Source organism: Giraffa tippelskirchi, chromosome 3 (genome assembly GCF_054371585.1).
Source record: "Giraffa tippelskirchi isolate mGirTip1 chromosome 3, T2T-mGirTip1v1.2.pri, whole genome shotgun sequence".
Classification (NCBI taxonomy): domain Eukaryota; kingdom Metazoa; phylum Chordata; class Mammalia; order Artiodactyla; family Giraffidae; genus Giraffa; species Giraffa tippelskirchi.
The window spans coordinates 64369127-64385415 of NC_137277.1; the positions used below are offsets into that span (position 1 = coordinate 64369127).

General features: G+C 41.5%; 1 long non-coding RNA gene across 1 annotated transcript; it reads right to left on the reverse strand.

Annotated features, from left to right (window-relative positions):
* Nucleotides 1–840: 840 nt before the first annotated feature.
* LOC145543009 (uncharacterized) lies at nucleotides 841–5655 on the reverse strand. The gene is made up of 2 exons (XR_014080339.1): nucleotides 5532–5655; nucleotides 841–2335 (listed from the first exon to the last, which is right to left on the reverse strand). It is a non-coding gene; the product is annotated as an uncharacterized LOC145543009 (long non-coding RNA).
* Between the last annotated feature and the right edge of the window lie 10634 nt (nucleotides 5656–16289).

Sequence of the window (16289 nt, forward strand, 5' to 3'; positions counted from 1 at the left end):
CTTCACGGCAAGAAAAATTCCAAATGCATCAAAGGTTTAAATGTAAAATATCAACCCATAAAAATCTTAGAATAAATTATGGGAAGATTTCTTTATAATTTTGGGCTGCAGCACTCCTTGCTAGCTATGGAAATGTAAATCAGAAGCCCAGAAATACTGATAAATTTTAATGCGGATTTCAACCTCACAAAAATTACCATAAGCATAGTCAGAAAATTAATGACAAACTTGAAAAAAATTACAAATGAGATCAAACAAAAGGCTGAATTTCTGAGATGTAAAAAGTTTCTATGAATCAATAAATAAAGCCCCCAAACTCAAAAATGTGCAGAGATGCCCTATTTCATGTGTAATAAAAACCATGAAAATTAGAATTATACTGAGATCACTCTCTTCACTTATGTTAGCAAAGATCAAAAAGTTTAATGAAGTATGTTGACTAAGATGTGAGAAAACAGATGTTCTCATACAAGGCAAGAAAGTGTATAAATTCATACAGCCTCTACGGAGAGCACTGTAACAATAGCTATTAAAATTTAAAATGCGCATGCAATTTGAACCAGAAATTTCATTTCTAGGCGTTTATCTTATGTAGGTAGTCACAGAATTCCACAATGACTGTTACATCGTGTTATTTACTGTAGTAGTGGAAGACTGGAAACATTTGTTCTCCCTGGGGTTGTGGTTAAATAAATGCTGTGATGGAATTTTATGCAGCTATTTAAAAAAGGGAGTGAAAGCACCTCTATGCCCTGGTGTGTTGGAATCTCCAAATCACATTGCAAAATGGAAAAAAAAAAAGAGTATGTGATTTAATTTATATTAAAAAAAATAAAAGTATTTTTATATGAACATTTATAGATATGTTTTTATTGTTACAGTTACCATCTGCCTGAGAAAGTAAAGTCTGTCACTGTTTCCATTTTTTCCCCCATCTATTTGCCTTGAAGTGATGGAACCAGATGCCATGATGTTAGTGTTTTGTATGTTGCATTTCAAGGCAGCTTTTTCACTCTCCTCTTCACCTTCATCAAGAGGCTCTTTAGTTCCTCTTTGCTTTCTGCCATTAAGGTGGTGTTATCTGCATGTCTGAAATTGTTGGTATTTCCCCTGGCAATCTCGATTCCAGCTCAATCCAGCACAGCATTTTGCATGATGTATTCTGCATTTAAGTTAAATAAGCAGGGTGACAATATACAGCCTTGACATACTCATTTCCCAATTTTGAACCATTGCTTATTCCTATTAAGGTTGGTGCAAACATAATTGTGGTTTTGGACTGTGAATTTTAAATCATTATAACTAGGCTCAAACACATCTTTATTAATCAAAATAGGAACCGTTACAATCAACATATTTTTGCCAATGAGAAATGTTAGTTTATTCCTGTAGTGTAAAAATCCATGTTTCAAGATTCAGTGAACTGTTGGAAAGCATTTTCTGCCTCCTGCTGGTTGTTGAAATGTTTTCCCTGCAAAAAGTTGTTGAGATGCTTGAAGAAGTGGTAGTCAGTTGATGAGAGGTCAGGTGAATATGGTGGGTAAGGCAAAACTTTGTGGTCTAATTCGTTCAACTTTTGAAGTGTTGGTTGTATGATGTGCTGTTGGACACTGTCATGGAGAAGAATTGGACCCATCCTGTTGATCAATGGTGGATGCAGGTGTTGCAGTTTTCGGGGCATCTCATAGATTTGCTGAGCTTACCTCTCAGATGTAATGGTTTCATCAGGCAGGATTAAGAAAGCTGTAGTGGATCAGACAGTAGCAGACCACCAAACAGTGACCATGACGTTTTTTTGGTGCAAGTTTGGCTTTGGGAAGTGCTTTGGAGCTTCTTCTCAGTCCAACCACTCACTGAGCTGGTGGTCATCGGTTGTTGTATACAATCCACTTTTCGTAGAATGTCACAGTCCAATCGAGACATGGTTCATTGTTGTGTAGAATAAGAGAAGATAAGACTTCAAAACAATTTTTTTCACCCACTTATTGAGCTTTTTCACCTTTCCAATTTGCTTCAAATGCTGAACAACCATAGAATGGTGGACATTGAGTTCTTTGGCAACTTCTTGTGTAATTGTAAGCGGATCAACTTTGATGATTTCTCTCAATTGGTCATTGTCAACTTCCAATAGCTGGCCACTATGCTCCTCACCCTCAAAGGTCTCAGTTCCTTTGCAAAACTTCTTGAACCACCACTGCACTGTACTTTCGTTAGCAGTTCCTAGGCCAAGTGTGTTGTTGATGTTGAGAGTTATCTCTGCTGCTTTGTGACCTGTGTTGAACTTGAATAAGAAAATCACTTGAATTTGCTTTTTGTCTAATATTATCTCCATAGTCTAAAATGTATATAAAAGAAACAGCAAATAGTAAGTCATTAGCAAGAAAACATAGTGAGAAATGTGCATTAAAATGATGTAGAACATAGCCACATTTATATAAGAATTATAAGAATGTATTCCAATGTCAAATGGCAAATTTCAACAACTGAAAAACCAAAATTACTTTTTGCACCAACCTAATAGCTTCCCAATTTTTAGTAAAATATGATGCTTTGTCTCAAATGTGCCTTAAGTCTTTCCATGTTAGTGATTGCCTCAGGTTGACATACAGCCCTCCTCTGATTGAGAAGTTACTCAGCATTGAGATAGCTATCCTCTGTGGGCCTCTTCCTTTCCTGAATATCTTTGCTGGGTGTGAGTGGAATATTGCCCCTCCTTCCCAAAATGTCTAATTCCTAGCTCTGGGAACCTGTGAAGTTGACATTTTTGGAAAAAGAGTCTTTGCTGGTATAGTTAAGTTAAGCACCCTGAGATCATCTTGGATCTAGGATTGGCTGATGTTCTCATAAAAGAAAGGAGATTTGAGACAGAGAGACAGAGAGAAGGTCATTGAAGATGGAGGCAGAGATTGAACTGATGCATCTACAAGCTGAACAACACCAAAGAAAACCACTAGGAGCTGGCAGAGAGATCTGGGGAGGACTCTCCCCCGGAGCCTCCAGAAGAAACCAGCCTTGCTAACACCTCCATTTAAAACCTTTGGATCCCAGATCTGTTGTTTTAAACCACCAGTTTATGATCATTTGTTATGGCAGCCACCAGAAACTCAAATACTGGGTGCGCCAAGAATGTGAGACTGGACCATTTTTTCCCCAGGCCATCCTCAGAGTTGTGTTTGCAGCAGGAAATTTTCAGAGAGGCGATGGCTCCCTCTGGAATGTTCCTTGCATTCAGTGTTCCTCAGCTGTGATTCAGCCCTTTGTGTGAGTGGCACCTGTCTCTCACACATCCCTCTCCAGTGGGATGTCATGGCAGGAGATGCAAGAATGATGGGTGCCCCTTGGTTGCTAACTCAGTAATCTCGCGCCTTCTGCCAGCACCAGTGACACAGGGACAAGTTGTGGTCCGTGTTTAAGTAGGGTGGTATCAGGTGACACCTCCTCCACTCTCCCTCAGTGATTCCTCTCTCCTTTCTGAGTTCAACATCTTCTGACTTTACTCCTCCTCTATGTATAGTATTTGTTTCTTGTTTTAGATTGTGATGTCTCTGAGAAAAAATAAGGCCCTATCTGTGGCCACATGTGTTATTTTTTAAAAAATATTTTTAAAAATTAATTAATTTATTTTAATTGGAGGCTAATTACTTAACAATAATTGTGGTGATTTTTGCCATACATTCACATGAATCAGCCATGGGTGTACATGTGTCCCCATCCTGACCCTACCTCCCACCTCCCTCCCCATCCCATCCCTCAGGGTCATCCCAGTGCACTGGCCCTGAGCACCCTGTCTCATGCATCGAATCTGGACTGGCGATCTGTTTCGCATATGATAATATACATGTTTCAATGCTATTCTCTCAAATCATCCCACCCTTGTCTTCTCCCACAGAGTCCAAAAGTCTGTTATTTACATCTGTGTCTCTTCTGCTGTCTTACATATAGGGTCATCGTTATCATCTTTCTAAATTCCATATATATGCATTAATATACTGTATTGGTGTTTTTCTTTCTGACTTACTTCACTCTGTATAATAGGCTCCAGTTTCATCCACCTCTTTAGAACTGATTCAAATGCATTCTTTTTTATAGCTGAGTAACATTTAATATTTCATTGTGTATATGTACCACAGCTTTCTTATCCATTTGTCACATATGTTATTTTTAACACCAGTGGTGTAGAGGTGTTTTTCACAGTGATGGAAACTTCATTTTCGTTTCCTAACTCTATCTTTTGGCCACATCACATAGCATGTGGGATCTCAGTCCCCTGACCAGGAATTGAACACATGTCCCCTGCATTGCCAGCACAGTCTTAACCACTGGACTGCCCGTGAAGTCCCAGTTTCTTAACTCTTAATTCAATGATCTTTTTGCTCACTCCCTCCGCACTGCCCCCCACCCCATGTACAATATCTCATTACCTTCAGAAACAAAACGTGGTACTAAAAGATGCTGCTGGACACTGGGCAATGGATAGCTGATCTCATGCAGCCAGAAGAGAAGAATTTCCACTTAGGTCTCAGGTCCTCAACTTCTCAAATCTTACACAGAAGGGAGTCTCTGAGGTCTGGGGCTGCTAAGAATCTAATGGCCTTTGGCAACTGGGCTGCCTGGCCCCATTCCACTTCTTTTTCCCATCTTCTACTCTCCCTCACACACAGTGCTCCCAGCAAAATGCACTGCCTTCCCCAAAGCTCCCCACTCTCCTTCAGTTACAGCTTCCCTCATCCCACAGGACCCAGCTCCTATCTCACCTGCTCAGGGAAAGTGTGGAACATTCTCTCACCTGCCCTACCCTTTGGCCTCTATTTCCCAGAACACCTGGTGTTAGCTCTTGTCATATCCCTCCCTGGCTGGCATGATCCTGGGACTGCAGGGTAGTTCTGTGGGTCAGGGATGTGTCTTGCTCTTCTTTGCTGCCTATAAATTTGGAGCATACCCTGTACACAGCAGTGCTCAGTACATGTGGATTTCAGTTTGGCAAGTGGAATTGCTCAGTCATGTCCTGCAAAATGATCCTTTCTTAAAATTTTAATTTAATTTTTTAACACCAAAAACATTTTGTATTGGGGTATAGGCAATTAACAATGTTGTGATAGTTTCAGGTGAATAGTGAAGGCAATCAGCCACATATATACATGGATCCATTCTCCCTCAAACGCCACTCCCATACAGTCTGCCAACATGACATTGAGCAGAGTTCCATATGCTATACAATAGATTTTTGTTGGTTATCCATTTTGAATATAGCAGTGTATATACGACCTTCCCAAAGTCTTAACTATCCCCTCCCCCCCAGCAACCATAAGTTTGTTTTCTAAGTCTGTGAGTCTCCTTCTGTTTTGTAAGTTTGTATAATTTCTTTTTAGATTCCACATATAAGGCATATTGTATGCTATTTCTCTTTCTCTGACTTACTTCACTCAGTATGACACTCTCTAGGTCCATCCATGTTGCTGCAAATGGCCTTATTTCATTCTTTTTTAATGACTGAGTAATTCCACTGTATATATGTACCACATCTTTCTCACCTGGTAAAGAATCTGCCTGCAATGTGGGAGACCTGAGTTCAATCCCTGGGTTGGGAAGATCCCCTGGAGAAGGAAAAGGCTACCCACTCCAGTATTCTGGCCCGGAGAATTCCATGGATTGTATAGTCCATGAGGTCACAAAGAGTAGGACATGACTGAGTGATTTTCACTTTCACTCACTGTTGATGGATATTTAGGTTGTTTCCATGTCTTGGCTGTTGTAAACAGTGCTGCAATGAACATGGGGATGCACGTACGTTTTTCAGCCATGTTTTTCTCTGGATATATGCCCAGGAGTGGGATTGTAGGGTCATATGGTAGTTCTATTTTTAGTTTTTTAAGGAACCTCCGTACTGTTCTCCATAGTGGCTGTACCAATTTACATTCCCACCAAGTGTGCAGGAGGGTTCCCTTCGCTCCATGCCCTCTCCAGCATTTGTTGTTTGCCGATTTTTTGATAATAGCCGTTCTGATCGTTGTGAGGTGATATCTCATTGTAGTTTTGACTTGCATTTCTCTAATAACTGGCAATGTTGAGCAGCTTTTCATGTGCCTATTGGCCATCTGTACGTCCTCTTTAGAGAAATGTCTATTCAGGTCTTCTGCCAAGTTTTTAAGTGGGTTGTTTGTGTTGATGCTATTACCTGTCATAAGCTGTTTGTAAATTTTGGAGACTCCTGCAAAATGGTCTTGTTGGAAAGCCTGCATAATGTCAATTGCAGCCTCAGTGAAAGTCATGAAAGAAATCACTGAGCAGCTATTGTTCATTGATCAAAGTTTGATAACAGCTAAATTTAGTCCAAATATAAGGTCAACATATGAATAAATTATCTAGTGAGTGGGAATTGTTTTATTTACTTATTTTATGGCGCATTTCTTGTAGAATATATAAATTGCTCCAGAGGATATGAATCCTTAAGAAAATATGAGACAGACAAGTGTTTGTAAAAGCCACATCAGCATTCTAATCAATTTCAGATTCTTTAACAGCTAAGAAGAGGGTCCAAACATAAATACAAAATTCACTTGAGAAGTGATTTCAATGGATTCCACAGGTCTCAAATAAACCTATGGCCTGCAGCCTTCTCTTTGAGGATGAGTTCCCTAAGAAGTATCTGACTGGCTATTTGGGGATTGATGACTGATAAGGTCAACAGGGTGACTACCATGACTTTTTTTCAAGTGCCGAGAGTAGGAAATTTTTTTTAATATTTATTTATTTGGCTGCATTGAGTCTTAGTTGTGGCATGTGGACTCTTAGTTGCAGCATGAAAACTCTTAGCTGTGGCATGTGGGATCTAGTTTGCTGACCTGGGATTGAATCCAGGCCCTCTGCATTGGCAGCATGGAGTCTTAGCCACTGGACCACCAGGGAAATCCCAAGGAGTAGGAATTTTTGCCTTATCATGTTAAACTTATCGTGGTAAGAAAGATGCCAGTTTCAAAAATCTTTGTTTTCTTCTATGAGTTCAGCAGAGTTTGGGGTTAGTAAATATTTATTGAATTTAATAAGAATGGAAACTGTTGGTGAGAAAGAGCACTACAGTGTGATCATGCCTAAAAGCCTAAAGTTGAACTTTTCCCACCCTGACCTTTAAATAGGTAAAAGCCCCCCAAGAGTGTAGGATCAGCAGCTCTACAGCTACCAGGAACTGGTTCAAATTAGCATTATGTATATAGTGGATGCTTTAAAATCAAGCAACATCAAAAATATCAAAAATGGGATATTGTGATTTGTAACAAATATTTATTTTTGACTTCATCTATTGTTCCTGGCTCCCAGCTCCCAAAACCCTTGGAACTTCCTAAGCAGTAAGAGCAAGGGGAGCACTTTTGTTATAATATATGATCTTTTGTCCTCAGTTCTTGAAAGTGCTTCAGAGCCATAAAGGTGAAATAAGTGTCATGTTATTTGTAACAAACCCATTTCTACCATACCTGAATTTACGTTAATAAGGTGACTTTTGGAAAACCCCCGAGGTCTTTCCAGGTGGCATTAGTGGCAAAGAACCTGCCTGCCAATGTAGGAGACACAAGAGATGTGGGTTCAATCTCTTGGTCAGAAAGATTCCCCTGGAGTAGGAAGTGGCAACCACTCCAGTATTCTTGTCTGGAGAATACCTTGGACAGAGGAGCCTGGAGGGCTATAGTCCATGGGATCACAAAGAGTCGGACATGACGGAAGCAACTTTGCATGCAACCGAGGTTGGACGCTGGTTGTCTGGGAAACCACTAAGATGATTAGAGGGTTGGAACACTCAGCACCAACCTCCCACCTGGGAAGGTCATGTGGGGTCATGGGCGATGGCTGGAAATTGAGTTCAGTCGTCAATGGCCAAAGATTCAATTGGTCATGCCCATGTAATGAAGCCTCCATAAATATCCCTGAACTTCTGACTTTGTAGAGCTTCCAGATTGGTTAACCAGAAGGCATCATCACGCTGAGAGAGTGACACACCTGAAACTCCACAGGCACAGAATCTCCTGTGTTCAGGACCTTTTCAGATCTCACCCTGCGTATCTCTTTGTTTGACTGTTCATTCCTATCCTTTGTAATAAATCAGTAACCTAATTAAGTGAACTGTTTTCCTGAGTTCTGTAAGGCACTGTGGCAAATTAATCATAGGTGTTTGGGGAACCTTCAACTGATAGCTAGTTGGTCAGAAGCACAGGTAACAACCTGGCCTTGCACTGGCATTTAAAGTGGGGTAGTCTTGGTAGGACTGAGCCAAGTTATGACCCCAGAAGAACACAAAGTAGGACTGGTTAAGTAGGACTTAACCTGTGGGATTTGATGCCTTCTGCAGGTAGATGTCAAATTTGAGCTTAATTTGTGGAACACCTAATCAGTGTCTGGGGTTTCCCAGGTGGTGCTAGTGGTAAAGAACCCACCTGCCAATGCAGGAGACAGACTTAGGTTCTATTCCTGGGTCGGGAAGATCCCCTGGAGGAGAGCATGGCAACTCCACTCCAGTATTCTTGCCTGGAGAATCCCATGGACAGAGGAGCCTGGCAGGCTGCGGCCCATGGGGTCACAAAGAATCAGACATGACTGAAGTGACTTAGCACGCATGCAATCACTGTCTACTGAGAATAGCAGAAGTATTTGGTGGGGTTGGAAAAGCACACTGGAAACAGTTGCTTTGAATACTCTAGTTGGCTTCGTATTCCTTAACTTGGGTTTGTTTTGGCGGTGGGAGAAATGTTCCTGATCAAGACATCTGAGCTTAGGAGAGAAGACTCAGCCATATTTCTGTTTCTCTCAAATTTGGCAGATGTATTTAGATATGAGCAAAAGGATACCAACATGGGTGGTGTACTGGGGAAACCTCTATAGTATGCACAGGACAGAGGAAGGAGGGGAGCAGAAAGAGAAGGAAGCACTTTCCTATATAGGTGAAAAGTATAATAAACAATGCGGGGGGGAGCAAGGGTGGATGTGTCTTGGTCCAGTAACAAATGAGGAAGGAGGAGTCAGGAGGGGCCTCTCGAGGAAATGACACCTTGACAGAGCTACACTCACTGAGTTCAGTTTCTTGTGGCTAAGTTAATTACCAGTGAGAGTTGACCTTTGTGTTCTCCTGGGGTCATTGAAACAGAACCACAGAGACCCCATAACGTGCAAATTGGTCCTTTCATGTATTGCCAATGGCAAAATATATTGAAGTAGCAGTTTTCATTAATTATTTGATAATGGCTGCCCTTTAGCAAACCAGTTCACTAGGAGTCTACTCTCCGGATATATTCTCAAAAGTTCACTAAACATGGTTTTCTCTGGAGTTCAGGGGGGTGGTCTGTCTGTGAAGAGAGGTATCACCCTCTGGGATAATGCTATGTGATTATTAAAAGCAATCAAACAAAACTCTGCTGGAAGGATCATGAAAGGTAGACTTGTCTGTGTGAGCTGGCGGCCCACTGGGGAGACTCAATGTGCATTGAATCAGCCGTCAAGTGTTTCCCATTTTCCTCTCCTGTTTCAGATGAGGAGCTAAAACCTAGGGGGCTCCTGCACAGTGTCTTTCTGTGGCTATGCTCTACTTTTATGGGCAAAGTTGTGAGCATGGAAAGGACACCACAAGGACTGGTAAGAATGACCAGCTAGTGGCATTTGAAACACAGTTATGTTCCCTCATTTATTTACACTGAGTGCTTTTCCATCCAGAAACTTCAAGGCTTCTTCCTGGGATAGCTGACTTCCCTCCAGATGTGCCTACTGTACATGCACCATACCCAGCATGTATATTTGGAAAATGGGGGCGTCTCATGCTCTCCTCCTTGAATCTGGGACAGCTGTTTGGCCTTCTCACTGAGACTGGGCAGAACCCACCCTAGCCTTGCTGTACAGGAGCATAGTCCATGGTGCTGGGTGGGCAGCGAGAGAAGTCGGGTAGGAAGAGTAGGCCTCTGGCAACTATTTCTTCTGGTCTTTATTTATTTGTTTGTTTCACATAGATGATCTTAACCACATAAGCACACTTATTTGATCAAACTATGTGCCTTACACACACAGTACACATGTCAGCCACAGAATAAAATATCTAAGAAATGTTCTCTAAGTGGCTCTGAACTTCTCTGCTTTTCAGAGAGTTTAATGATTGGTGGGACCTGAACAATAGATGTTTGGGTTGAGGAAAATTTTGATTGCACTAATATAACCAGACTTTATGAAATTTAAAATTAACACCCAGCTGTCTTCGTTAGCACCTGTATTCGTATACAAGATTAGCATTCAATTATATAATTGATCCTTTTTTGAAAAGATAAGTTTAGATGTCTAGACAATTTCATGTCTACAAAATGCTTCATTTGAGGGTGCATTAAAAGAAGTTTAGATTCCCCAGGACTGAGTGTCCTCTTGGAGAACATTGAGTACATTCATAGAATGCCTTTACTATTTGCTGGAAGAAGATAAAATATGTCTCAGGCTTTTCCCTACCAATTTTTGGTTCTTTCTCCTACTCCCCCACCTACACACACACATATACACACACTTTTCCCAATATTAGCTATTTCTGCGTTTCCCTCATATTCTAAATTTCTTCATATGTTCAGTTTTTCAAAGAGACCCATGTTATGTTTTCTTTTAAGCAACTGAGTTTTGTGATTCTAAGACAAAGAGATAGTTTTAGCTCTAATGTGGAATTGAGGGCATGGTTTTTGGAAAAGAGAAAGATAAAAAATCATGGTATGTTAGAACTATTAATAGCGAGCACCATATTTTCTAGAAGAAGGAAAAGAAGAGAAGGAGGCAGATAGAGGTGACAAACACATCATTTGGGAGACAGGCGTCAATAAATGTGAACAAAGATGAAGGTAGAGCCATGGGAGTGCAGATGCAGTCTGGAAAGGAACCTGGTTCCTGGTTGCTTTACCAGGTCACTTGTAGGCAAGCAGGTTCCAGTCAAGTTCCTGGCACCTGACATTGATAGAGGCAGTGTGTGTTTATCAAGAGACCATCTTTGTCCATCCGGTGGAAAGAGCAGGCAGCATGGTCCTGTGGATCTAGGACTAGCAGGTCCAACTTATTAATGCAGTCTGATTTATAGAACTACAATTCCTGTGTGTTTTGAGGATTACCAGGGAAGATGTTCCCAGCACATGACAGGCAAAAAGCCCACATCCTTGGTGGCATCTTGTAGTATGCCCGGTAAGGCTGCACTTGAGTCCCAGCTGAGGGGCGGCAGAGCAGTCACAGGGGCTTCCAGTGTCTGAGTTGCCAACCTTGCATCTGGTTCCATGGGGTGTACTTTAGGTTAAGGAATAGAATTTGCTTCCGGGGCTTTGACCACACTGAGTCTTTTCCCCACATTCACACTCACAGGGCCAGTGCCTCAATCATGTGAAAGGAAGAGCACCAGGCAACAGGAGGTGGTGCCCAGAGGGCTGGGGGTGGGCTCTCATGCGCGCAGTGACGCTGTGGGGCAGGGGCACTGTGTCCAGCCCCTGTGCCAGTCTGGCCTCTGATCCGTAAGACGGAGTTGGGGGCTTGTGGGGGTGGGGGGCTGGGACGAGGGGCGGGTGTGTTGGCATTAAAAGAAAGAAGGCCTCAAGCAAGAGGCACACTCCAGGAGCAAGTTCTACTGTCTCAGAGAAGCTTGGGAGGAAGACGGTGCTGTGCAGAGTGCTGGGGAAGCCCACTTTAGCACACCCACACAGGCCCCACTGGACAGACTGTGGCCCCACTGCTAACCTGCCTCCTGTGTGGTCTAATCTCATCAAATCCAGTGGTCAGGTCAGGAGTTATTTGAATACTCAGTCTTTAAAAGCTAACATTGAAAATTCCTGTGCTTAGATGTCTAGTCACAGAAAGGCTTTGCTGGAAATAAGTATGCAAGTATAAATTATACATTGTAGGTGATGTATGGACACAGACCAAAGGTTATGGCCTGAGCCACTGGAGCCACTCTGTCCTAGCCCAGCGACACGCAGGTTCCTGACTTGGAGAAACTGAGATAGGAAGTTATTGTTTAAGCTTTTAAGTTTGGGTAATTTGCTTTACACATAGAGGTAAAACACAAAATGTTAGCTGATAGGATGTGGCCTGTTTGGAACCCCCCTCAAAGTGGACCCTTTAGCCTTGCCATGGCTCTCTCACTGGGGTCTGTCTGGCTTTTCTCCAAGACACACATCTGGCTCCAATTCTGGGTCAGCCAGTTCTCTTTCAAGGCTGAGTTAGGTTCTTCTGGGATCAGAAAGCTCCTGAGGGATCACTGAATTCTCCACTTATTGGAGAATTCTATCCCTATTGGCATTGAAGAAAGTGGTACACAGGCATCTTGGCAATTGACTTATAAATTATCATCATTATTTGATCCTCATAAGCCTCATCAATTTTGGGTATCTGGGTGAAAAATCCAGTTTCTGGACCTGAACAGGTGCGGTAACACCTTTTGAAGCCTTGTCCAGGGGCTTAGCTAGACTCTCCTTAAGGATGTTCTGTGCCATCCCCCTTTAATATCACCATAAGTCATGGAAAAAAAGATGGAGTAAGAGTGCATATCTCCCCTAGAGGATCAATACTCAAGAAATATTCATTGAATGAATACATAAGTTCCTTTTACATTGCTGTTAAGATTATATATATTTATACCTATGGCTATATGCTTCACTTTTCTACTTAACATTTTTCTTGAAGTGTCTCCAGGCCACCTGAAGCCTTTGTAGATATCACTATGAGGGTAGCACCAAGCTCCACTGACAGTGGTCACTTATGGCTGAGCACTCTACCAGCTAGTCCAAACTTGGTCTGCCTGGCATGACTAATGGCATGTATTTGCTTCACAGATCTTTTCTATGCCTATATTTAGGGGTATTTTCTCCATTAATAATAATTCTGAGGTATACATACATTTTCACTTGAATGCGTACCTATTTGCTTTGGATTGATCCTCCAAAGTGGACTCCTTGGGTTAAAAGGCAACAAGAAAGACCACAGCAGCCATAACATGTAGGGGTTGGCCTGGCATCATGGCAGAACACAGGATGAGTGGAAATAGGATATGTTTTGTGTGAGGAGTGCTGTTTTCTGCCAGCAATGTGTGGTATGGAAATGTGGTTGGTAAGGGCAGGGAGGAGGCAAGATTCATAGTGTGTAACATTTAACTTCCCACTATATCGTTTAGGCTTGGGCTTCCCTGGTAGCCGAGCTGATAAAAAATCCTCCTGCAACGTAGGAGACTCTGATTAGATTCCTGGGTCGAGAAGATCCCCTGGAGAACGATTAGGCTACCCACTCCAGTATTTATGGGCTTTCCTGGTGGCTCAGTTGGTAAAGAATCTGCCTGCAATGTGGGAGACCTGGGTTTGATCCCTGGGTTAGGAAGATCCCCTGGAGGAGGATCTTTAGTAATCCATTCCAGTATTCTTGCCATGGACAGAGGAGCCTGGTGGGCTACAGTCAATAAGACTTGCAAAACGTCAGACATGACTGAGTGACTAAACACAGCACATACTGTTTAGGCTTAGAAAATAAGCAATCAAATTACCTAAAGGATTTTAGAATTAAACTTGACAAACTGATACTAATATTCATTTAGAAGAGAAAATGTACAGCAACAGCTAAGAAGAATTTTAGGAATTTTGAAAACTGTATTAATTAAATTGATAGAGATAGATGGAACAAGAAACAAAAATCTCAGATCCAGATAAAGCTGATGTACATCTAGGAATATGGTAAATATTGAAGAAAGTGTTTTACATGGGTGGAAAAAAAGAAATATATTAATGTTTAGAGAACTGATTAAAAATTTGGAAAAAAAATTTGGCAGCTCTCTTTCTAATTATTAGCAAATTTAAATTTCACAAATATTAAAAAATTAAACATTCAAAAAATTGTAATGGTATATTAGAAAATATAGGGGAATATTTCTACCTTTGGGGTAGAAAATGGCTATCTATATACCTATCATCTATTTTATGACTATATTTGTAAGTTACATATGTGACTAAAACAAATGAAAAAGAATGGATGTACTTTTAAAGGTGAAAAAAATATGTAAACTGAAATTGACTTACACTTGTATGCTCTAAGAAATTGGAGAAGTCTAATCCCAAATGGGGTCCCCACATGAATTTGCAGGTGTTTTTAAGAGTAATTGCCTTGAAAATGGTCTGTTTTGTTGCTCATTTTGGGAAATATTGATGCATACCTCAGATGGTAGAGGAACCCAAGAGAGAAATGAGAGTTGACTGGCAGAGCGAGTCAGCCTATTGTTGTTATTGCAAACCTCAACCCCACTCTACACTAGACTGGATCATGGAGAAACTAAGCTATGCTTCTTTTTGTGCCAATCCATTCTATGTACATCAAGATTTGTAAGCCATCACATCCAATAACATTTTGGGTTGTATACGTAGGTACAGAGAGTGTTGACTAGGCTGATCCCATAGCAAGGCGTGAAAATGAGCTTCCAGTTTTGGCAGGTTCTACCGAGAGGCTGGAAGCAGCAAAGCCCCTTCTTAGTGGCTGCAAAGCCAGACTTCACACATGCCTGGGGCACTGACCATGGCCATTCAGATGCAACCACAAATCCTGGAGGCCCCATCATTTTGCCACACTTCAAACACAGGCACTCTCATTCCTCTCTCCTGTTTCTCCTGCTTTCTTTGTTTTCTATTCTTCCTTCTTGTATTGCACACAAAATTCCCCATAAGTAATTTACATGGTCCAGCTAACCACAATTCAACATGTTGTAGTCAGATTTGTCAGAGTTCTTAAAGCAAAGGCTGTACTTTTAGAGTGTCATTTACCCAACACAGTAGCCAGTAACCATGCATGACTATTTAAATGTATGTTTATTAAACTAAATAAAATAAAAAACCTAGCCTGTCAGTTGTAGTAGTCACATTTCAAGTGCTCAGTAAGCATCTGTGGTTTGTGGTGGCATGTTGAGTTGTGTCCAGAACATTCTGTCATGGCCAGAAGCCGTGCTCTGGAGGCTGGCCTTCAGCAGGTATGGATCTGGGTACAGTCAGTCAGAGGTATAGCAGTAGGTCTCAGGACAAAGGCACAGCAATGTTTGCATGTGGGCTTGCACCTAACCTCTGTGGACAGTGGTCAGAGTGTGGAGGCTGTCATGCATGGAAAGTTGGGCTTGTGGCACAAGTTCTGTTTCCATACAGCAGAGAGCAAGGCTAGAGAAGTCCCGGACCCAGCACTGGCCAGTTTTCTCAGACTGCATTCTCAATATCTCTGGCAGTCATCTGTATTCTTTGTGCTGCAATTTTTCTCATCCATAAATGACAAGATTTTATTTCCCAGCCAGCTTCTGGCACAGTGTGGAATCCAGTGACTCATTCAGTGAAAGTAGCAGAATGCTAGTTTTCTGATACCTAGGCTAGTACCTTGGTCACTGGAAGACTCACTAAGCAAAACAGAATGAACTCACTGGCAAGTTCTATTGAGAAAGGAAATACTGTGAGGACTTCTCTGGTCGTCCAGTGGCTAAGACTCCACACTCTCAATGCAGGGGACCCAGGTTCAATCCATGGCTAGGGAATTAGATTCTACATCGTGCAACTAAGAGTTCACATGAACTGTGTCCCTTGGGATTGACCCTGGCAGATGTCTGTACTATACTTCAGACCTCTCCTCAGTCAGTGGCAGTGCTTTGGGGTACATGTATCATGATTTATTCAACCAGGTCTTCTGTGGGTGGAGGTTTAACATCCTTCCAGTTTTCACTATTAAACATTATATTGACATAAATACAGTTGTTTATTTACCCTTGTGAACTTTTGCGAGTCTCCGAGATTTAGTCTTAGAAGTAGAATTGTTGGATCAGAAAGCATTTACATTCTAAGTTTTGGCAGTGATTATCAAATTATCTTCCCCCCAAATCTTGTCAGTTAATGTATCTGCAGAAATTTAATGAAAGTGGCTGTTTCCCCAACCTTATATTCAGGATGTGTCCTCAAACTTTTCAAACCTTGCTAGGTATCTTTTTTTTGCTTGAATTTGCAAATTTTTAATGATCGATTAGGTTGAGAATTTATCATATGCTTATAGCCAAGTGTATTCCTTCTCCTCTGAGAAAACATTCATATCCTTTGTTATTTTTCCACTGAACATTTTACCCCTTTCTTTGAAAATGTTCTTTGCCTATAAGAACAAAGGCAATCATTAATTTTAGGGTCTAAGAAGACTCAAGCTTAATGGTGTAGACAATTCAGAACTGATGATGAGATGGCCCTGGGAGCTTCTACCTGAGTGAGTGTTGAGAGCCTGGGTCCTACTATGCAGGGGTCTAGTGACCGCAG